Raw genomic sequence first — 24,932 nt, 5'->3', positions numbered from 1 at the left:
GGCGAAAACTGGAAGTGCCTTTCAGAGGCCTCCAGGAGGCTTTACCATGCCTCAGAACACCTCTCAGATGCGCCTCCAAATCCTTCCTCATGATCTACCATCAGGGATGCGAGTTGGGATCACCTCAATGTGGTACCCTGGGCAATGTATCCCCTGCCCCCTTTAGTTACACCACTGCCTTCTCAACCTTCCTCCTGCAAGTTCCATGATTTCCACAGGTGCCTCTCACATATTTTCAAATTCATTTCCCCAGCAAAATGGGCTAGAAATTTTGTTTTCAACAAATGAAATCTTAACAGTGCTAAATTCTAAGCAGTCATCAGTGAGTGGAATGCATGCATGTATGCAGGTGCTCACAACCCGCACACCAGCAATAACACATTTATCCATTGCCATTAACCCTGTTTGTGACATGGATTCTTGCTTCCAAATCGCACAGGGTCAATAGGCTGTGCCCTAACGGCAGTTGCATCTGCTAACCATAGCACAAAACAAAAACACTTAACAGCAACTTCCATGTGCTTTTGCTGCTTCTCTGCTTTTATGCAAGAGGCGATCCATTGAAGAGCAATGGCAGGGGATGGTTCCTGCTGCCTCCCTATTCCAGCAAAGAGAAATGCTAATGGGGGAAATAAATATCTTAGGAACAACATTACTTCTCAGCAGGGACACAGATGTTCTCCCATCTCCAGCCAGTTTAATTCCCTCCTCCTCCTGAATTGCTTCCTACATGACTGCTGGGAAAAGATGCTTCCTATCTCAATTTCCACTCTCTTTCCAGTTAGGATGTGCACAGCTGACACAAGAGATGGATATCTGCTCTGTTTATTCCTGCAGTTGTTCCATACTCTTGGCCCTTCTAAGCTGTCCTGAAGGATGGCAGGTCATTTAGGGATACAATCAGTTCTAAAGCATCTATGGATAGAGAGGGGGGAGAAGATACACCTAAATGGGTGTGTACCTGCAGTGTAGTTGTGTGGGCAGATTTGGCATGTGCTACTCTCCTGCGTTGGCCCAAATCAGAACCAGTGTAGAACCAGCACGAACCCCGCTACCCAAATAGTGCTGGAAGTGCCATCTGGATGATTCCTAAGAATCCTTCCTTGGTTGGCCAGTAGTATGCTCTATTTGCTTGATAAAGCAGAATATGCAATGGTTTTTAGAATGAGTGTAGCGTGAAGGAGGAAATATTAACTTCATGATCCTTTGAGGTCAAGCCCTTTCCATTTAGGGACTGCTGTCATCAGAATGATCCTCCAGTTTCCCAACAGAGATATTTCAACTTGCTGGCTTCATATCACCTTATACTCTCAACCATGCTTTTGTTCTCTCACAATCAGGGTGGATGAAGAAAGGTGGATTCTCTGCTACTTACTCACATACACGGAAGAGTGTGTGCCTCTTCAGTGGTTTTCAAACTGTGGGTCATGGATCTGCCAGTGGGTTGTGACCCACTTTTTGGTGCTCCATGAAACTGACAGGGCAGACTAGGCTATGTGCATCAAGGGTTAAACAAGCTGCCATGGGGGGGGGGCACTGCTGCTCAGTCATCCTTACAGCCACATCTCTTAGCATTTAAAAATCAAGCAGCAGCCTCTAGGGCCTTTAAAAAGTTTGAGAACCACTTCTCAAGGTTCTATGGAGGATGGAGCTGAGGTATGCTGGAGAACACAGTTAACTGAAGTGGAAGGAAAATGCATCCTCTTTGAGTTTCTCCTTTGAGTTTGGACTGGATCCCTTCTGAGTTGAACTGGATCCCCTTTGGACACACCCCCTTTGAGTTTGGACTGGATGACCTGGCCTGTTTATATCCCTCCAATTTGCAGATTTTGACAACCCTTTCAGATGCCTCCTGTCCTGTTTAATACCTCCTGTGCCGTGAGCATAAAACCTATAAACTCTGGGTAGTTTGTGTATAGGGGATTACATTTCAGCATCAAGGTTATTGATAAGAGTAGTAATTAGGCCACAGACCTATTATCTCCAGCTTTAGAAAAAAAAAAAATCAATCCACACCCCTAACTTTAACCAGAACTCACAGTTTCTCTCCATTGTGTCCTGATTTGTATGTTTTCTCCATGATGATGATGATGTTCTTTGCAGTCCATGTTCCTTGGTGAATGAGGTTTGTAATGATTTCTTTCTTTTTTTTCCGTTGCTATTTGCATGCCCCTACATCTTGTTCCCTTGGAATAAAAAAATCTCACCCTCTGCCTGTGAGCCGGGCAAATCATTCTGTTCCCACAAGCAGCCTGTGAGAAAGGCAGATCAAACAGAACAATTAATTCAGCAAACAATGCAATTAAACCATGATCCCAGCATAGTTTCCAGCCTGAAACAAAACAAATAGCCCTGGCAGCATGGATAAATAAGATCACAGATGGAGGGATTTCACAAGCAGCAACTTTTCCTACTTGGAGATTTCAAGAACATACAAATGTGGAGCACAAGGCCCATTTCTCAAAGCCTCTCAGCCTTTCAGCATAGTGTTGGTGAGCCTGCAGAGAAATACCATATTAGATTCAGGCCCCCCCTACCGGGATCCTCTGATCACAAGCTCCAAGGGAATAATTATGCAAGAAAAAACACATGCAAAACAACTGGTGCGACAGCAGAATTTGCAGCCTCTCCCACTGGGCTGGCCCCTCTCACCATTTTGACACAAAGTACAAGATGCTAAAACTGTGAAAAAGAAATCGGCTTCACACCCGGCTGGGTTCACTTGCAATTTCTAGAATATAGGAATTCCAGTTTCTGGATGAGGATGAAACGTGTTTGCTTCTTAGTGGGGAAAAAAAAAATTGATGTGTGTGTGCAGAATCGAGAGGGAAGACTTGAGGGTGTCAGAGCCACCTGAGAACAAAAGGAAGAGTGCAATCATTCCAGCCATGGGAATTAACTGGACTGATTCTGGGGTCATTGTGAGGAGCTGACAACCTGCCTCATTCAATGAAGGTGACTGTGAACATGCTGAAGGCGGACGTAGTTCTGCATGGAAAATGTGTGCATTTCTTAGCTCTAGTTGAGCAGATTCTGTGCAACAGTAAGAATGACCATCATACAAATAATTGTAGTTATATGATTGTTCTAATTGTTCAAAGAGCTTCATTTATATTTCTTTGAAAATCTGGGTGGGGTGAGTGGGGGGTGGGTGGGATTGCTGGTGGCTCCCCAGTCTCATACTATTTATTTTGGGGGTTGTGGCATAAATAGGGTTGAAAGCCACTGCCCTAAAGGATATCAGTTCACTGAAGTGAATCTGGATAGACCTTCAGCAGGATTATGGGCATGTCACTGTCATATTGGCCCAGATGTACTTACCGCATGCAAGTGGACTCAGTTTGCCCAAACCTTCTTTGTGGTGCTAATCCTTCCTAATGAGAAGATCAGACTGCTCTAGCCATCCTTTCTTTCTGGGGCGTGCCACCTTCTATTGATTTGTATTGCAGTTAGATACCTCTGAGCCTCGACCGATTGTTCTCCGTTGGATGCTATGCCTGGAGGTCACCTCTAGTCATATTACATCCAGCAAGTGCAATGCTATGACAGCCCAATTCAGGTAGTCCTGAATTATCAGGTTGGGAAGAGTTGCTATAGCATAGTGGTTAAATGATGGTGCTGTGAAACAGAACTGCATTAGTTTGAATCTGTTGTCTGCCATGAATGTTCTAGGAGCCCTGAGTCAAACCGTTCCTTTTCAGCAGTACCAGAGGTAGTAATACTTCTGGCCCAATCATATCTGGGCAATGCGCTGCTGGAACTTGTGCTCCAGCAGTGCAAGGCTCTTTTGCAATAGCGCAAAAACTGGGGCACCATCATGCGCTTCTGGACTGCTGGCACAATGATCAAGGGTGTGGTGCTTGCCAGCAGCTCCTGGAGGCTGCACCAGTGTTGATAAGTTGGTGGTGGGGGTGAGAAGCAAAATGGTTGAGGGCATTCCAGGAGGGGAATTTGCTGGCCCCTTTCACTTCCCTCCCACCATTATAACCCCCCTATGGTGCTTCTTGCCGTTCTCACCATTTGTTTCCCTCACCCTTGCTTTTATCCTTTCCTTGCCTTTATCCTTGGCTTCCTCATTTACTCACCACTGTCTTTCCTATTCCATTATACTCCCCCACCCACCCCTAATATTGTCTCCTTTTGCCCTCCTCTCTCTATTCTTCTTCATGTTCATTTTTTGGTTTGCACTACACCTCCGCCCACTTTATATTCCGTTTCTATTATATATTTAAGCCCATGCAGAAACAAATTATTTATGAAGGAGTGTAATTTACGATGCGTTCTTAATGCCTTGGAAGACACAGATAATTTATTTAATGAGTAAGGACATGATAATTCACAGAAGATGATTCCAGTCAGAAAATTAGTTTCATTAATTTGCTGTAAATTCTTTGCCTTGATTTAGTGCAGCAGGAGCCCCTGTAGCCAATGCAAATCACTGCCGGAGTGTTTTTGTCATTCCAGAATCTCAGTGCAGGTGTTCTTTTCATCTTCCTTTCCTCCCCACCTCTTTCCTTTCTCTAAATGCAGCACATGCCATTGCACTGAGACATCTCACTGCTCTCTCCCAATGGCATCTTGAAAGTGAGTGGTTGGGGGTTGTGTTCCTACTTGAATGCAGTGAGTTAACTATGGGAGTTAACATGGGAGTTAACATGGAAAGTGGATATGTGTTGCACATGCATTCATACAGACATGTGCACAAAGATGATTCTGTTGAAATGAACACAATTCAGTACGATTTGCGCAAAAAAGGTCAATACTGGGGCAGCCAAAGACATCAATTTCAGGCTCTCATTAGAAAGTCAGGCAATGTGATTCAAAATGGCGGCTTTTAGGAGCATCAATGGGGCATATGTAGAGCTGGGTGGTTGTGAGAAAAGTACTAGAAACCCATTGCAATGTGAAAAGGCACTGTGAACAGGTTGTGCACATTCAGGAAATTTGTCAGGGACTAGTCTGTAGGTCCTTCTCAGGCCATTCTAGTACCCATTGATATGCATACCTCCTTCCTATCCCAAATAAGCACCTTAAGGAGGTCAGGAGGTTTGGTCTACAGTTTAGCCATTGATATAGAGCTCCAAAGCACTATATGGACAACCAAGGGTGATTTTTCTGACCTGGGGCTTTATAGTTCATGTCAACTCCAGGAATAAGGGGCAGAAATGGTTTCCATCAAACACTGGCCAGAGCAGGAGATGTGGTTGAGCTACCACCTTGCCTGAAAAAACTAAGCAGGATCAGCTCAGGTCTCACCTTGGATCAGTGACCAGAATCCGCTGGCTAGAAATGAAAGAATATGGATTGGCAAGAAATGGATAACATCCTGAGAACCAGTCTGAGGCATGTTTGCAGCTGCTTGTGGAAGCTTGGAAAGCACAAGAGCTGTGCAGCTAGGATGACGATTGCACCATGAAGGGAAACATCTGGAGAAATGTAGAGTTCTATGTATTTCTGCTATAAAATAACACTTGTAAAAACCCCATTTGAAAAAAAGTGGGGTTTATGGTGAGCTCACCTTTGTACACCACCTTGAGTCACCACCACCTTTGTACACTACCTTGAATCTATGAGTCTACAAGAAAGGTAATATAAAAATACTGTGATAAAATAAAATTTGAAAAACTATTTGCCTGGCAAGATGGAAGTGGGACCAGCTGCAGACCTCCACAGCCCCGCGCCTGGGGCAAAGCTCCGAGATGGTGCCTCCCCATGGGCTATCGCCACTCCCCGTGCAGAAATCCTCACCCCCCCCCCACTCACCAGAGGCTCATGGAGCCTCGTGCAATCTTCTCCCGTGTCAGGGAAACCTCTGTGAGGTTCCCGACGCTATAAACTGTGCTTCCGGCAAACCGGAAGCACAGTTTCTGCCCCCATTGGGAGCCTTAGAGAGGCTTCCACAGGTACCTAGCAGCCGGCGCCTGGAGCATTTGCCCCAGGGAAGTCTGTGGGAGGTACGCAACTGGGTGGGACATCCAAATATCCAGAGCAATGGATTTAGGTTTACCATCGGAAAGTACTCTGTGTACCCTACTTGGCTGCTTCACTAGTTGAGGAAGATCCAACAGCTTAGTGATAGAACAGTACCTTATCTGCTGAAGATTCCAGCTTCAGTCTCCAGGATCTCCGTCCAAAGAGGCTCAAGTGACAGAGCTAGAAAAGACCTCTGGCTAATAAGCAATATCTGGCATCATCAGGTAGGGCTGTGAAACCCCAGACAACTGCTGCCTGACAGTGTAACCAAGATTCTATTATGAAACTAGGATAGTAGCCTTCTATGGCTTAAACTCACCCACCCAATAAACATATTGTGACATACTGTGTAGTATGTGATACATTATCAGCCAGTCACAAACGGTCTTACTGTCAGCACAAGGCAGCTGCGTAGGTTGGTTCATACAATGTGAGATCAAAAGTTCCTTATGCTCTGGTGTCAAATAGGGACATGGAAATTCAGGGGCTCTTCATTGAAACTTGCTTATTTATAACACACATAGCTTTCATGCTGTGATGGAGGAGAAAAGAACAACAAGGAATCCCAGCATTTGAGCTGATATTAGCTTAGATCAGGGGTCTCCAAACTACGGCCTGGGGGCCACATGCAGCCCACCACAAGATTTTATCTGGTCCACAGCAACTTGGTTTTTTTTTTCTTTTTTGTCAGATCATTTGCTAATGTATGACATTTTTCCTCCTATATCATTTCTCAGTTTAAGCACAGCATTGTTTCTTTGTAAATGTCACATTTCTCTTCTGTTCTGAATCATATCATGCTGATTACAAAAAAAAAAAAAAAAGATCCAAGTAAAACTTATTCATTCATTTAAATTTCATTCATTTATAAAACTGATTTTTTTTTTTTGGTCCACAAAAACGTATAAAATATATGATGTGGCCTTTGTACTGAAAAGTTTGGAGGCCCCTGACTTAGATCATTGCTACTTGCCAGGTAGCACTTTGAAAATTCATTGAGAACTTACTGCAGCTGGGAAGCTCGGTTTTCCAGAGCTCCTTCTCTGAATACCTACACCTTCAGATTAGCTATACAGCTCTTCAGAAAAAAAGAAAGTGAATGCCTGTGGAACTCCTAAGGGGTGGTGGTGGTGGAATATGAGCCTATAGACAACTATGCCCCCCTGCTGGCTTCTTTCCCAATAGCATGCTAACCTGTCTGGTACCTCCCCATTGTGTGTGTGTGTGTGTGTGTTTGTGTGTGTGTGTGTGTGTGTGTGTTTCCTTTTTACCTGCACTCAGGACCTGGTGGAGATTTCCAGAGGGGGAAACAAATGGAGGGGTAGCACAGTGTTTCAACATTGCCTGGAGTACTTGCTCAGAGTACTTAGGCCTGCCAATCTGTAGCCCTGGGAGAGCTAAATTCCTGTTTCGCTGCCTCCACTGCCCCGTTGCGCTCCCCAACAAATTGCTTCCTGGTGGTGGTTAATCTCTGCCAGCAAACCCAAACATTTATATGAACTCTGCGGCAGTTGCTCACATCCCTGATGCCTTCTTTGTTCAACAAGCGACAAGAGCTGGCAAAGCCCTCTTACATTCATTGTGGTTTCACTGCTCCAGACATAATGAGGTAAAATGAAAACAACTCCTCCTGCCACAGCGATGTGAGCTGGGAACTCATAAAGGCTAAAAAGCTTTTAATTACAAGCTTGTTCCGATTATGCCCAGCCTCTCCGCTTCCTCCCAAGGAGCAGGCAAGCACTCAGGGGTCAAGATGAACTTCAATTGCTAAACCTCTGGCAAGTACTGCTTGGAAACCTGGAAAGTTTTGCCTTCCTTCGGGCAGACACCTGGGCTGTGTGATCTAGCACTCCCTAAGGCCCCGTTCTCTTGGCTGTAACCGTGCCGAAAGCAGAACAAACACATTCTTCGCCTGCACCAAAATCAGGCGTTTCTTCTCACTTGCTCTCTCTTGCTCTGCTACAGCTTTGGGTCCCCTGGCTCCCACCACAGCTGCAGGCTCACAGGACCACCTCCCCGAAGTGGGGGCCTCTCTAATCAGTGAGGCAGACTTCCACTTGCAGTCTGCCTGGATCAGATTTCCTATTTGTTAAACAAAACAAAAGGGTGAAATTTAATTTCAGGTTTGTCATAAAAAAAAAAAAAAAAAAAAAGCAGCTTCCAGGCACAGTTCAGGAGGTGCCAGACTCAAAGGGTTTTCTTGAAAAAAGGGGAATGGCACAAAGAGAGAGAGAGAGAGAGAGAGAGAGAGAGAGAGCAACCTGTAGTAACCTTGCATACCACACACCCAAAGCAGTGACACCAAATGGGTTTAGGTCATTGGGGACCGAAACCTAGCCAATGTTCCAGCACTGATGCAGCCATACTAATAGGACATGTGCTGCATCCTGTGGTGGATCAGCAGTCACGGAGGCCTCTTCAAGGTAAGGCAATGTTTGTTCCCCTATCTTGGGAACGTCTGGTGACTAGGGAAAACATTGATATAGTGGGCATAACGGAAACCTGGTGGAATGCAGAGAATCAGTGGGATACTGCAATCCCGGGCTATAAACTCTACAGGAGGGACAGGCAGGGGCATGTTGGAGGTGGGGTGGCTGTTTATGTTAAGGAAGGGATAGAATCCAGCAAAGTGGAGATTGAAGGCGGGTCTGACTCCACCATAGAAATCTCTGTGGGTTAAATTACCAGGCCTGTGGAGCGATGTAATACTGGGGGTGTACTATCGTTCTCCAGACCAGAAATTGGAAGGGGACCTTGAAATGAGGAAACAGATCAGGGAGGTGACAAGGAGGGACAGGGTTGTAATCATGGGGGACTTCAATTATCCTCATATTGACTGGATCAATTTGTGTTCTGGTCACGATAAGGAGACCAGATTCCTTGACAGGCTAAATGACTGTGCCTTAGAGCAGCTAGTCATGGAGCCCACCAGAGGACAGGTGACCCTGGATTTAATATTGTGCGGTACACAGGACCTGGTTAGAGATGTAAACGTTACTGAGCCATTGGGGAACAGTGATCATAATGTGATCTGTTTCAACATGCACATCAGGGGAAGAATACCGGGCAAATCTCTAACAAAAACTTCTGACTTCCGACAGGCAGACTTCCCTCAAATGAGGAGGCTGGTTAGAAGGAGGTTGAAAGGGAAGGTAAAAAGAGTCCAATCTCTCCAGAGTGCATGGAGGCTGCTTAAAACAACAGTAATAGAGGCCCAGCAGAGGTGTATACCACAAAGAAAGAAGGGTTCCACTAAATCCAGGAGGGTGCCCGCACGGCTAACGAGCCAAGTTAGAGAGGCCGTAAAGGGCAAGGAAGCTTCCTTCCGTAAATGGAAGTCTTGCCCTAATGAGGAGAATAAAAAGGAACATAAACTGTGGCAAAAGAAATGTAAGAAGGTGATACGGGAGGCCAAGCGAGACTATGAGGAACGCATGGCCAGCAACATTAAGGGGAATAATAAAAGCTTCTTCAAATATGTTAGAAGCAGGAAACCCGCCAGAGAAGCAGTTAGCTGTCTGGGTGGTGAGGGAGGGAAAGGGGAGATAAAAGGAGACTTAGAGATGGCAGAGAAATTAAATGAGTTCTTTGCATCTGTCTTCACGGCAGAAGACCTCGGGCAGATACTGCTGCCTGAATGGCCCCTCCTGACTGAGGAATTAAGTCAGATAGAGGTTAAAAGAGAAGATGTTTCAGACCTCATTGATAAATTGAAAATCAATAAGTCACCGGGCCCTAATGGCATCCACCCTAGAGTTAAGGAATTGAAGAATGAAGTTGCTGATCTCTTGACTAAGATATGCAACTTGTCCCTCAAAACGGCCACAGTGCCAGAAGATTGGAGGATAGCAAATGTCACACCTCTCTTTAAAAAGGGAAAGAGGGGGGACCCGGCAAACTATAGGCCGGTCAGCCTAACATCCATACTGGGTAAGATGGTGGAATGCCTCATCAAAGATAGAATCTCAAAACACATAGACGAACAGGCCTTGCTGAGGGAGAATCAGCATGACTTCTGTAAGGGTACGTCTTGCCTCACGAACCTTTTAGAATTCTTTGAAAAGGTCAACAGGCATGTGGATGCGGGAGAACCTGTAGACATTATATATCTGGACTTTCAGAAGGCATTCGACATGGTCCCTCTCCAAAGGCTACTGAAAAAACTCCATAGTCAGGGAATTAGAGGACAGGTCCTCTCCTGGATTGAGAACTGGTTGAAGGCCAGGAAACAGAGAGTGGGTGTCAATGGGCAATTTTCACAATGGAGAGAAGTGAAAAGCGGTGTGCCCCAAGGATCTGTCCTGGGACCGGTGCTTTTCAACCTCTTCATAAATGACCTGGAGAGAGGGTTGAGGAGTGAGGTGGCTAAGTTTGCAGACGACACCAAACTTTTCTGAGTGGTGAAGACCAGAAGTGATTGTGAGGAGCTCCAGAAGGATCTCTCCAGACTGGCAGAATGGGCAACAAAATGGCAGAAGAGCTTCAATGTAAGTAAGTGTAAAGTCATGCACATTGGGGCAAAAAATCAAAACTTTCGATATAGGCTGATGTGTTCTGAGCTGTCTGTGACAGATCAGGAGAGAGATCTTGGGGCGGTGGTGGACCTGTCGATGAAAGTGTCGACTCAATGTGCGGTGGCGGTAAAGAAGGCCAATTCTATGCTTGGGATCATTAGAAAAGGTACTGAGAACAAAACGGCTAATATTATAATGCCATTGTACAAATCTATGGTAAGGCCACACCTGAAGTATTGTGTTCAGTTCTGGTTGCTGCATCTCAAAAAAGACATAGTGGAAATGGAAAAAGTGCAAAAGAGAGCGACTAAGATGATTACTGGGCTGGGGCACCTTCTTTATGAGGAAGGCTACGGTGTTTGGGCCTCTTCAGCCTAGAAAAGAGGTGCCTGAGGGGGGACATGATTGAGACATACAAAATTATGCAGGGGATGAACAGAGTGGATAGAGAGATGCTCTTTACACTCTCACATAACACCAGAACCAGGGGACATCCGCTAAAATTGAGTGTTGGGAGAGTTAGAACAGACAAGAGAAAATATTTCTTTACTCAGCATGTGGTTGGTCTGTGGAACTCCTTGCCACAGGCTGTGGTGATGGCATCTGGCCTGGATGCCTTTAAAAGGGGATTGGACAAGTTTCTGGAGGAAAAATCCATTATGGGTTACAAGCCATGATTTGCATGTACAACCTCCTGATTTTAGAAATGGGCTATGTCAGAATGCCAGATGCAAGGGAGGGCACCAGAATGAGGTCTCTTGTTATCTGGTGTGCTCCCTGGGGCATTTGGTGGGCCGCTGTGAGATACAGGAAGCTGGACTAGATGGGCCTATGGCTGTTCTTATGTTCTTGGGGCTGCATTGTGGCTGCATTGGAGCTGGATGTTGGATAGGATGGGGTCCTGTTTGGGGCTGCTTTGGGGGTCATATGAGGTCACCGTTCTTCCTGTCCTGTGTGCAGATCTAATGGAAGGTTAACATGTTTTCCCATCCAGGTAGGAGTTGGGGAGCAGAATGAGAGAGAAGAGTCAGGTGAGAACTGGGAGGAGGCCTGCCATGAGTAAGAGGTGTGACTGACAAGCCATGTGTGCAGGTCAATTTGGAAACTCCTGTGATGTCTTTCTGAAGAATGGAATTAAGATCTGTTTGGCCTCATATGTATTGAACTTTACTGTTGCTTTAGAAATTGTTCTCTCCTGATTGATTTTAAACAGCTAGATTAGATTATTTTTATGAATCGTTTTGTTTTTGTACATGATTGATTTCGTAATAGTGATACTGTGATTATGTGGTGATCTGTTCTTCTTAGGTTTATTAACTGTTATCGTTGTCTGTGTCTAAACAGGTCCACCTTCTCATCTGTGGTTTGACCATCCGCAGATTTGACTCAACGCGGATGGCCACCACAGATGAGAGGGGCCCTGACGATCTTTTATTTTTTTTTTTAAATTCCTTTAAATAGTGGTATACCAACAGCTTTTCTTAAACAGCATGGCAGAGCAGCAGGCAGGCAGGTTCAGGGGCTTAGAACAGCTCCAGGAGGGAGGAGGAGACAGGGGCAGGCTCTGCTGCTGTATCCTAACCCCTCTCTCGGGTTGGAAAACCCAACACAGGTCTCTCAGTTTTGTGTTCACTCAATAGTGGGCACAGATCTGAGGAAACCCATTGGGGCTGCCTGGGTGTTTCACAGGGTAAGGGAACATTTCTTCCCTTACCTGAGGAGAGCTGGCGCTACTACCCTGGCCCCATAGGATAATTTGTTGGCATCCTTCAGTCTCAGAAGACTATGGTATCGCGCTCTGAATGGTGGTTCTGGAACAGAGTGTCCTCTCCAGTGTGTGAAGCCTGGGTAAAGTAGGTATGGAGGATAGGCTGTTTCCCATGCAGCAAATCCCCCCTCTCCATGTCGCTGAAATGGTCCAATGGAAAGGCAGAGGCCAATATGGTTGGTTCCAGCAGTGTCACAGGAGTTGCCAGAATGTGACTGTGTTCAGCCACGAACTGCCTCAGGGTCTCCGGCTCCCCATAGGATACAGTGGTCATTATTTTGGTGCCCGCTAGGGAAGCATAGGATTAGGCTGTTTGCTATAGGTAAGATTGGTTCATTATTGTTGCTATTACCGTTACATAACAATAATAATTACAAATATGCCTTCCAGAACTCACATGTCGAGTGCTCCTGAGGCAGTAGTTTGTATGACTTTTGTTTTTAAAGAAAGCTTAGAGATTTTGAACGCTATAGATTGTATAAATTGTTCCTAGGAAACCACTCCCATGTTAGTCTTAAATAACCCAAATAATTTACCTGTACATTTCTGTTATGTGCATTGGGACATTTCTTTATGTTTCAAAAGCAATTGAAAAGAATGTCAACATTTGAGCCCCCTGAGAAATACCCTGGAGGTTCAAACATTGATCCTTGGCTTGATTTCTTTGTTATGAGAAGGGAAAACAAAGGAGTGAAAAGTTGGCAATGTGTTTGTATATTTTTGTTCTTCTAAAAGATTCATACCAGCAAGTGGATATTTCCTTGTAACAATGTCCAGGGGCTATTTTGTTAGTGTTCAAAACGGAATTCTGATCAGAAATCTTCTGCTACGTTTTTGAAGACACAACAATGAAGGTTTCAATGAAGAAAAGATCAACCCAGATGTTTTTGTCTGTCATCCTCTCATCTTCAAACATCCCCTTCTATCCTTTCCAAGTTTTCATCATCCAACCCCCACCCCGATTTAATTAAAAAAAATAGAAAAAAAATATCGGCCTTTCAGCTCTGTGGAACATGCAGACAAATAAATTAAAAAGTGGGAGAAGTGGAACTAACCCAATAATCCGTGAAAACCTAATTTCCCTCACCAGCGTTGCTGACGCAGGCATGTCCCTTCTCCCTTCCCCATCTCCAGTTCTGGGGCAGTGATTGGAGAAATTGGCTAACAAGATCAGAAAATTTAATTACTGTTATGCTTCCCCTTCTCCTGAAATTGGATGTCACACTTCCTTGTTGCCTGTTTTAAAGATGTGCTATTAAACTGATTTTCATATGGCTTGATTCTTCCTCTTTTTCAGCACTGCAAATGAGACTTCCAAGTTCAGCCTTAGGGTTACAAAGTAGAGGTCAGGGTACCAATTCATGGGCAATGAGAGGAAAAGCATGGCTCTGACCTCCCTTTGTATGCTTGCTTGACCTTTCGTCTTCCAAGCTCCTTAATTTAACAGGCATGGACTAGAATTATTCAAGGAGTGTGTGTGGGATTGGGTGGAGTGGGAGAGAGATCACCCATTATTTTCATTATAACAAAGTCAAGACTAGGACTAAAGGTCGCTGGGTAACAGGCATACTCTGTAATGAGATGTTCTAGTCTAAAAGTTTTGAGGAAAAACATGCTCAGAAATATCACCCATTGTCACTAACTGAAGAGCAGATTCAGATACGCTGTCCGCCATGAGAATGCTATCAAAACAGAACCTAGGCAGGCTTGGGGGTGGCCTAGTCAGGGCCAGCCCATTTATGAGGCCGAGGTGGATGCCTCAGGTAACAAATTGGTGGGCGGCATTACCTCTGTTCAGTTACTCACTTCCACCGTTCCACCTCCTCCCACTCCTTGAATTGGCAATGGAAAAGGTGGACAGAGCAATATTTGAGACTGCTCACCATGTGACATAACGTGATCACATTGCAAGTTCCCCACCTCCATTTTGTATCATCCACTGACCCTGAGGATGGGGAAAATCATAACAGATGACACTGCAACCTGTGGGGAGTGCCTCTAAACTTTATGGAGGAGAAAGAGAGAAACTGGCACAGGGATGTTTTCAGCAGCCTTATAGTGTGCACAATTTCTGCTCTTTCTTCGAGTCAGGAAAAACAAAACAATCCCTAAGCTCAAGCCCATGCAAACAAAACCCAAGGCTGACTTCGTGATGAAACAACTTGAAGCACCTTTCAACATATATGGTGACATCTATGCAGTGCTGACCCTTTGCTCTATAGAACAAATGAGAACCCTTTAATAATTTCTGTGTTGTTATTACAGGACAATTGAGAGAGGGTGGATGCTCATATATACACCCAAAGATAATACTGGCAGGTAGGTGGAGCTGCCACATGGTGCCTAAATAGTGGCCTGCACAGTCCAGCACAGGCTGTCCCTTTCCAACAATGTCGCTTAAAAGCAAGGAAGTCCAGGGCCACGTGAAGTTCTTCTAGGGTTGGTTCACTGTCAAGCTCCTCCAGCACACAACTCAATGTTGTTCAGCGCTTCTTCGGTGACTACATTTTCTCTGGAATATAGCTCAGAGTAGTGCTGCACCCAGCGTTCCATCTGCTGCGCCCGATGGATGACCTTGCCTGCTGCAGACTTCAGAGGGGCAATTTTCTTCTGTGTTGGACCTAGGGCCTGCTTGATACCATCATACATCCCCTTGATGTTGCCCGTGTCAGCTGCTATCTGTATCTGGGAACAGAGCTGGAGCCAGAGCAAGATTCTCCCCAAGATTGGATGTCCACCCAGGCTCCTCAGCATCATCAGATCTTTCCACAAGGACATGAAAGGCACTGTTGTCTTCGATGGCTCCACATCAGACTCCTTTGACATCCGAGGTGGAGTGAAGCAGGGCTGTGTTCTTGCACCAACCTTGTTTGGGATTTTCTTCGCTGTCCTGCTGAAGCATGCCTTTGGAACTGCAACAGAAGGCATCTATCTCTGGACCAGATCAGACGGAAAGCTCTTCAACCTCTCCAGACTGAGAGCAAAGTCCAAAGTTCAGCTGAAATGTCTGCGTGACTTCCTCTTTGCCGACAATGCAGCTGTCACTACCCACTCTGCCAAAGATCTCCAGCAGCTCATGGATCGTTTTAGCAAGGCCTGCCAAGATTTTCGACTGACAATCAGCCTGAAGAAAACACAGGTCATGGTTGAGGATGTGGACTCACCTCCCTGCATTACAATCTCTGCGCATGAACTGGAGGTTGTCCATGACTTTGTGTACCTTGGCTCAACGATCTCCGACACTCTTTCTCTCGATACCAAGCTAAACAAACGCATCGGTAAAGCAGCTACCACGTTTTCCAGACTCACAAAGAGAGTCTGGTCCAACAAGAAGCTGACGGAACATACCAAGATCCAGGTCTACAGAGCTTGCGTCCTGAGTACACTTCTGTACTGCAGCAAGTCATGGACTCTTCGCTCACAACAGGAGAGGAAACTGAACGCATTCCACATGCGCTGCCTCTGACGCATCCTCGGCATCACCTGGCAGGACAAAGTCCAAACAACACAGTCCTGGAACGAGCTGGAATCCCTAGCATGTATGCACTGCTGAAACAGAGACGCCTGTGTTGGCTCGGTCATGTCGTGAGAATGGATGATGGCCAGATCCCAAAGGATCTCCTCTATGGAGAACTTGTGCAAGGAAAGCGCCCTACAGGTAGACCACAGCTGCGATACAAGGACATCTGCAAGAGGGATCTGAAGGCCTTAGGAATGGACCTCAACAAGTGGGAAACCCTGGCCTCTGAGCGGCCCGCTTGGAGGCAGGCTGTGCAGCATGGCCTTTCCCAGTTTGAAGAGACACTTTGCCAACAGTCTGAGGCAAAGAGGCAAATAAGGAAGGCCCATAGCCAGGGAGACAGACCAGGGACAGACTGCACTTGCTCCCAGTGTGGAAGGGATTGTCACTCCCGAATCGGCCTTTTCAGCCACACTAGACGCTGTGGCAGAACCACCATACCATAGTCTTCCGAGACTGAAGGTTGCCAACAAACACGCTTAAAAGCACCTGCCAATGAAATGCATGAGGAAATGTGTTGCTGAATAGTTACCCTTGATTCTCACCATTCATTTCTTTAAAAAAAAAATTCTGTTTTCAATCATTTTTGAACAGAACCACATCTTACAAAGAACTTGGGGCTGCTGCTGAAAATGGCAGCACTAGGTTGAATGATGCCTTCTTCCCCCTCCAACCTAATCTACAGCTAATTCAGTTTACCCATCATCCTCTTGCCATTATAGTGGGTCTATGCATGCATAGAATTAGGTGGGAATGAAGCAACAGAATGCAGAAGTAGAGAGATGGACTATACCATTTCAGACTTGCACCATTCCAATTGTGGACTCACAGTTATTATTGCCTTCTTACACAGAGAAAAACAAACAAAAAACAAAAAAGCTATCCCTCCCTTTAAGTAGCTATCTAGCAATGTCATATCTAGAATCATATACTAGAATCATATACTCTAGATATATCTAGAATCATAGATTCTCCTTAACTGCTACTTCTTACTGGTGATGGTCATGCATTACAGCTTTTGAGAGGTGATTTCTCTTCCCACTATCCTGGGATTGGGATAGGCTAGAATTTTTGTTGTGATATGCTGGGTTTTTAATTGCAGGGAGTTTTGTGAAGTAAGGGTGCGATCATAGATGAAATTTCCTCCCTGAAGCTGGAAGTGGTTCAGTCCATCTACCATCTCAACATTTTACCACCTCATGCATTCATAGTTCAGACCAATGCTATATGTTCCCCAGTTACTGCCAGCAGCAGCTAGTGATGTGGGGACAGGAGGGACAAATCCCACCCCCAGATCACAGGGGCCTTTGGATGTGTTTCAGCCCAATCCTAACCAACCCAAGGTAATGATCCCTTTCCTTGAAGAGGCCTCCATGACTGCCTCCCCACTGCAGGATACAGAGCATGCCCCATTCGCAGGGCTGTATTGGTACTGAAAAGTTGGATAGGATTGGACTTTGAACCTCGGTAGTATGTGCATTTAAGACTTCTTTTCAACTCAGTAACAAAAACAGAACTGCATCTTGAGCACAGCTACAGTATACAGGAATAAATTACTTCAGAAAAGAGGAGAAATTCTACAGATGTACTGTACATATTACGAAAACCTTTCCCGGCCCCAACAATTATGAGTAATGGAGGGGCTTAACAATGTTAACGAGAAGAATCATATACTCTGTTTAGCTTCTACTTCTTCCTGGTGATGGTGATGTGTTACTGCTTTTGAAAGGTGATTTCTCTTCCCACCATCCTTACTTAGTTTCAGATGCAACGATGCTGTTGTTTGTTTGCCTTGAGCTATGAGATATGTAGAGTGCACATGCCCATCAGTAGATCACTGGAAAACAATCTCTGGGAAGTGGATTAGCTGGCAATGCATTTATATCCCAGATTGCAGCTTGTGAATGGGAGGTAGGATCTGGTCTGTGCATGAAACCAACAGATCCCTGAGGGGGTAGGATGAACTGGATTGCTTTAAATTGAAGGTGGAGTGCTCCATATTTGGATGCTCTCATTTGTAAAAACCAAAACCAAAACCATCCTTTTTAACATAGAAATGTTGCACAACAGAGAGTGGCTTGTACTGCAACCTTTCTCCCAGATATGCTAGATCTTTTTTTGCAAGGATTTTTTTTTGAACTGTGCATCTTAGTCCATGCAGGAACAAATCAGCAATGGAGCCAGCATTGCTGTTGCTTTAGGCTTCAATCCTAACCACACTTTCTTGAGAGTAAGCTCCATTGAGCAAAATAGGGGACAAAATGAGTGGACCTGGTTAGGCTTGTGCCCTCAGTCTAGGCACTACTCTAAAACAATCACCCCTATTAAAAATTAGCTGCTAATATGGCTGAGTTGATGAAGAAATAATGCAAGACTTGCTATGTCTATGCTCTTTCTTTGGTGTAGGACTCCACAAAACTGAGCTTTCCTTTTGCAGCTGGGATGCTGGCCGAGTCCCTTGACAAACTCCCTGCCTTATGAGGCACAGCTGAGCCATTCACGCTGTACTTGGCCATTTGTATTCTCCTTATGCTGCGTTTCATGTAACCGTGAGCCTCACTTAAAATGCAGTACAGGCATCTTATCAGATAAAGAATAATGATTTATTGAACATATTGGTAAACAGCAGAGATAAGAGCAAAATGCACTTCAGAAATGCAAAAAAAAAAAAAATAATAATAATAATCAACACAGTTATAAGGGCATATTCTGAACTGCCACAGTCAGCTTCCTTCCATCAGATTCCTTACCACAAATAAGAATACAAATCTTTTCCCCCTGCACACATCTCTGTATGCACACCCTGGCACAAACGGGCAAGTGTTTGCAGTTGCCTAGAATTATAGCATCGGAGTGTGCTTGTGTTTTTATAAAATATTCATTCATCCTCGCTGTTCTACCTTTGGCCAGAATCAATGAAACGCATGATGTTGCCTTCATCTTTGTAAGTGGAGGTGTCAGAGGTGGAACCTGGGGCTCCCTTCAAATGAAGTTGGTGCTTTACTGCTTGACTAGGGCCTCTCCCGTATATGTTGGGATCATCAATGACCCATGTTTTGGATACTGGCAGCAGCTTACGTCACTCCTGACATACAATAATAATATACATGTGATCATGCGTAGATCACAAGATATCTGCCTGAAGAGGAGTGTGTCGTTTAAACGTATTTAACTGATTTGTGAATGTGCATGTTTCTTGTAGTGAAAGTCTTTTTTTTTTGTTTAGATTTTAATCCTGCATCACATTCCATTTTCTTTGCACCCCCCATTACTGTATAGTATTCTATATTTTTTTTTTAAGATCGCACTCACAGGCTTATATCTGATGTGATGTCAACTGAAATCAACCAATCACTTGGGCTGTCTTCCAGGACATAGCAGCTGACTTACTGATTTTCTTTATTAAAAAATCCCCATGGTGGTTGTAAGAACCACAAGGAACAGCCAATGATATTTAATCTTTATGTGTCACTGCATCTTAGGGCCATTTCCGGTGCTATATTTCCCTATCTACCTTAAAAAATGTGTGCAGGGACACAGCTAGAACAGTGCCAGACATACATCTCGGGCTCTCATCTTGAGTGTTACAAAGACTTGTGGCTGCAACCATTTTGTGGCTGCCTCCCCATTTGTGTATGTAAACATGGAAGAATGGAAACATAATACTGAAAGGCGCATATAGCACACACCCTTTTTGGTTTCACAGCCCCTTTGTATGCTAGCCATGGTGCTGAATAGGGATCTCTGCATGCAACATCATGCATGCATCACTAATAATGGGGCCAAAGTGTGTATGTGTTTATTCAAAATAGAATTAAATATGTTGATCACATTACTCTGGGACAAGAATTATTCTCTTAATGAAGCACTATAAGCCAAGAAGTGGGATGGCAGGCAACCTAAAACCATTTAAGCCTTCCTAAGGGGAATCAAAATTTTTAGAAAGATGTGCCTTACCCAGCAGTGATCACTTGTGTTCTCAGTCAGTTGCAGGAGAACTGTAAGAAATGGAGAGGGCAAAGCCACATGACTCCATGGCAGATTCTATGTTCTATAAGAGAGGGACCCTAGAAAAACCAATGGCCTGCAACTGCCCACGTGATGATTCAGTGGCACCAATTTGGTGTCCGTCCTGCAGAGGAGTTTTGGCCTCCTTAAGCCTCCTTGGAGGAAGGGAACATGGTGGCCTGGTGGATCTCTACTTGGGCCCACACCAACAATGTCACTGGTGCAAGGCCACATGTACCCATGAAGGTGGATTGAGCTTGGGGAGGGAGTGAGGATTCAGTGGATACCACTACTGCCAAACTCACCCCATTTACGGATCTGATCCGCCTTCCTTTCCACCCCATTTCCTTCCCATTCCACCCACGTCCCCACCTCCCTCCTGCCTCTGTGTCCCTGCTCAATCTTACCATCAGCAGCAAGTGTCCATCAGCAGCTGATGAGTGGAGCTGGCCGCTTGCTGCTTTCGACAGCAGCCAGTCTGTGTGCTCTGGTTTGTCACCTTTCACAATGGCCGGAAACTGTGTTATACTGCCAGAATGCTTATTTTAGTAGCATACTGCGCTGCTAGGATTGGGCTGCAAGTATTTTTTTTAAAATGGGATTGCATCACAGACATCAGACATGCCCATGATGTCTGAAGATGCATTAGCTTCTCACATTGCACTAAACTGGAAGTGGTAAGAAAGGGAGCAATGCTTGAATTGTTTGCCCATGCAATATATGCAAGAGCCTTTGTGGAAAGAGTAAAGCTCTGGAGTTTGGGAAAGTGGAGACAGCCTCAGTTCCTTCTCATGACTGATGTTGTAATAAATATAACTAAAGTGCCTGGCAGTGTTTGCCTGGGAGTGTACAAATAAAAACACTTTTCAGTCTATGAACATCAGAAGAGCCCCGATGGATATAGCCAAAGGACAATGTAGTCCAGCATCCTGTTTGCCACAGTGGCCACCGAGATGCCTCTTGGAAGTCCCCAACCAGGGCTTAAAGACAATAATTGTCTCCCTCTATTTACTCCCTGCAACTGATCTTTAGTGGAGTATGCTGCTTGACTAATTGCCATTGGTAGATTTATTCTCCATGAATTTTTCCAGTTCCTAACAATGCCTCATCAGACAACTGAAATTAAGACTGCAACAAGCAAAAATATTTACCTGGATGAAAATTCCATTTGTATCAGTGTGAATTGGACATCTGATCTAACTAAGAGGTCCCATGTTCATACTGCATCAATCTCCCTTTGCACGGTCCAGGCTGGGCTTGCTATCTCTGAGAAGCAAAGCACTTAATAGTAGGCATAAATAAGGATGCAGGCACTTAAATACTGATGTGGATGCCCAACTTTAAATCTCTTGGATTCAAGAACATAATCCCCACCTTTCTCAGATTTGCAGCTCTGCCTGGTTGCTCATAGAAAATTCCAGCGTATAGCTCTTGTTCCTTGGAACTGAATTTCAGTGCAAGGAGAAAGAGAGAGAGAGAGAGAGAATGGGAAGAATGAGCTTGACTGTCACGTTTACATTTGAAAGATTAAGGCAGAATCTAATGAGCTCATTAATTTCATTTCATTAACCAAACAGCGCTGTGGAGAACTGCAAATATTTAAAGAAGCCCAGCAGGGTCAGAGATGCATTTAATTAATTGTATCACGTGATGCCAGAATCTAAAAAAAATAGGAAAAGAAAAATAATCTTTGTGCTACATTGTTAAAAATAATCCTTATGAGGGTGACATCTTCTTTACTGTTAAAAGGTTACATGGTCAGCGAAGACTTCCCTTGCTTTCAAGAGCACACTGTGATATCATATGATCTATTGTTGCCTTTTAAGTTTGAATGATTGCTCTGTATTATGCTATACATTTAAGAGAGTTTGCCTTTTGCCATTCAGTGGCTAATTTTGTAATGAATCTGATATCTTGAATAGCATTTGGATTCCTGAGAGCACCTAACCTTCATGGCTGCATAGGTTTGCAAATTTGCTGGCGGGATTTGTGAAAAGGCTTCTGGGCTGTCATCAGATTAAAGAAATCTTAGTTCATTTCTCCTGTGAGCGTCAGCCAATTAATGAAGCAATTAATTGATTAAATCTGCATAATGTACACAGGAGAACGACAATAGTTTTAAAGAAATAAGCAGGCTTGCTTTGTTTTTAGACGATACATGCATTTGTCATGACCGGTGTTATTTAAGACGAGGCATTCCGCTTTTGCACACACCATTGGGAATGCATCTTTTATTATCTTGCTTGCCATCTGAAGGTTTTTTTTATTGGTGTCTGTGCTGAAAAAAAAAAATTAAAATCTGATTGCTCCGTTGATTTGGGGATGCCCAAAAGCTTTTAAATTAATTTCACTGATTAGGTGATTCAAAACCACAGCTGTAGTGTCTATGCATGGCCTTATATTGTTACCTCTTCTATTTAATGAACTTGTGTCATCTTCCCAGAAAAATCAATACATACTTCCTTCATTTATCCAAGCCTCTCATCCTACTGCCAAGTGACTTGTTGCTAAAACTAGTGGCGTAGCTACGTCATTTGACAGCTGCAGCCCGTAAATTTTTGTCACCCCGTATGACATAATTAATGAATTATTATTAATTAATTATATTATTCATTCATTCATTCATTCACACTTTTATACCACCTTTCCTCTAAGCAGCTCAGGGTGGTGCACATGGTTCCTCCCCTTATTTTGTCCTCACAACAACCCTGTGAGGTAGGTGAGACTGAGAGATAGTAATAGTCATGACATGAAATGAATAATAATAATGGCCAGAAAATAAATGCAGTGAATATTTCCTCACAAGCAATGGATGAAATTCTGCATCAAATGGTATATAACATGATGGTATTATTCCTAAAAGCCATGATTTCCAGAATTTTGGTCACTAGGGTGTCATCCCCCCCCCCCCGGAAGTCTCATTGGCCTGTTTTGAGTTAAGGCAGTGGTTCTCAAACTTTTAACACTGGGACCCACTTTTTATAATGACAATCTGTTTGGGATCCCCGGAAGTGATGCCATGGCTGGATATGACATCATCAAGCAAAATAAAAAAAATTATAAATAATTAAGGCTGCAATCCTAACCACACTTTCCTGAGAGTAAGCCACATTGAACCAGCCCTGTTTCGCCAAATGAATTTTCTCTGTAGCCTGCCTGCAATAACACCCCCCCAAAAGAATCAGTGAGATTTTCAGCCCTCCCCAGTGTCCAGTTCAGTGTAAATTCTTATATTCTTATATTCCAAGCATATCACTATCATAACCCACCTGGCTTTACAAGTCTAAAAATAAATAAAAATTCACCTTACTAATTCAAGCCTCTGTTTTATTCTTTTTTTTGGGGGGGGGGGGTACTGTCTTCTGCAGCATTTGTTGAGCTCCACTTTCATCGAATTGGGATCATGCAGTTAGCTTTGCATTCATTCCCCTTTGCCGGACTTGACCAGGAGCCAAGGCACGTTTGCTTACTCGTGAATAAATGCAACCATGTGGCTTACTTTTGCTTTCCATAGGGCTCAATACATTCCTCTGCTTGGAGGGAGGAATGATAATAATAATAATACAGGTATTTCTATACCGCCTTTCTTGGTCCTCAGATTTCTCCTCGGACTTTATTCAAGGCGGTTTACATAGGCAGGCTAATTAAATCCCCGTGGGGATTTTTACAATTTGAAAGAAGGTTCTATCTTTCAAGAAACCACAACATTCAGATGTTTCTTTCTGATCTGGTCGCAACATTCTGGCTTCCATCCTCCCCCACTCAGAGCAGATGGAATAACTCGGCTTAGCTTGTCAGCTGCTTCAAGGTCGCACGGTGCCGGTGGCCTCAAACCGGCGACCTGCGGATGTTATCTATCAGGCAAATGGAGGTTCTACCCTCTAGACCAGACCTCCTGCCCACAAGAAGGAACCTCCTTCTTGTGTGTTATTTGGGGGCTGCTTTCATTGCATAGGACCCATTCTGTGTCATTAGATTCCTCTCAATCTGCCCTTTCTGACAGACTAAGGCAAGTTTGCCTACTTGCAAGTAAACGTGTGATATGGCTTAGTTTCACTTTCCATAGGGCTCCATGCATTTTTGTTGTTCTGGTTTTTTGGCCATAACTTTTGCTGGAAAGAAGATCTTTCACTCCAGTTTTTTCATTGCATTCAGCTGAAAATTCCGCATCCAATGGTATATAGCATGATGGGGTTACTCGTAACCTCCATGATGTTAGCAATGTTGGGTCATTTGTGGTGTCATCCCCCCCCAAGACTGGTATCTTGGGTACCCCCCCAAGGCAAGGTACCCCTTGCTAGCTATGCCACTGGCTAGAGCAGATTATGGATTCTGTTGAAATCCAAATGTGGTTTCAAAGTAAACATGAAGGGGGATAAATAAGTGGACCAAAGAAGCCCAGTTTTCCAAGTTGACATCCATCATCCAAGTTGACGTAAAGCATTTGGAATATTTTTGAGCATGTCAGTGGTGCGGGCTTTGGGAGTTGGGTATATTGTTAGGAATGCCCCACTGAATGTTTTTATCAGTGCATTTTACACTGTGGAAACATTAGGTGGTCTATTGCTGCAGCTGTTGGGGGGAAGAAAGTTCTTGCAGAGGATGTTACCATTTATGTGGAGAAATATACACCAAATGAGTATAAGAAGAAAATACAGTTGCAAGAGAACCAAGATTGTTAAAACTCGTTCAATAAACAGTCAGTGCGATACACCAGCTGCTTAATTACTATCAGATGCTTTATAGGCAGTATAGTACAGGTGGGCTTTCAGGAGAGAGTTTAAATATGCAAACATTTACTACAGAAATAGATGCTCAGATCTGTGACTTGATGCAGGCATTTTCCAGAACTGAGTGAGAGGGAGATCTTCTTCCATACCTGCTGCTCCTGTTGAGAAGAATCCCTGATTTGGTTATGGTAGAATAATGTTGGCGCCTAGAAGCTGATGAAAGGGAAAAAGAAAAGCCTGTATTTTTCAGTTTTCTTCAGAACTCAGCACAGACTTGGTGGATCATTGGCGGCAGCATCTCAGACGAAGGTCTTGCCCAGCCCTGTAAGCTGAGATCCATTCTCTGGAGAATGAATGTGTACATACAAAGCATGTGTGCCATTCAGGGCTGGCCCAAGACCTCTGGATGCTTGGCAAAT

This window comes from Tiliqua scincoides, chromosome 3, assembly GCF_035046505.1.
Source record: "Tiliqua scincoides isolate rTilSci1 chromosome 3, rTilSci1.hap2, whole genome shotgun sequence".
NCBI lineage: Eukaryota > Metazoa > Chordata > Lepidosauria > Squamata > Scincidae > Tiliqua > Tiliqua scincoides.
Note: the sequence above shows the minus strand (reverse complement) of the source record.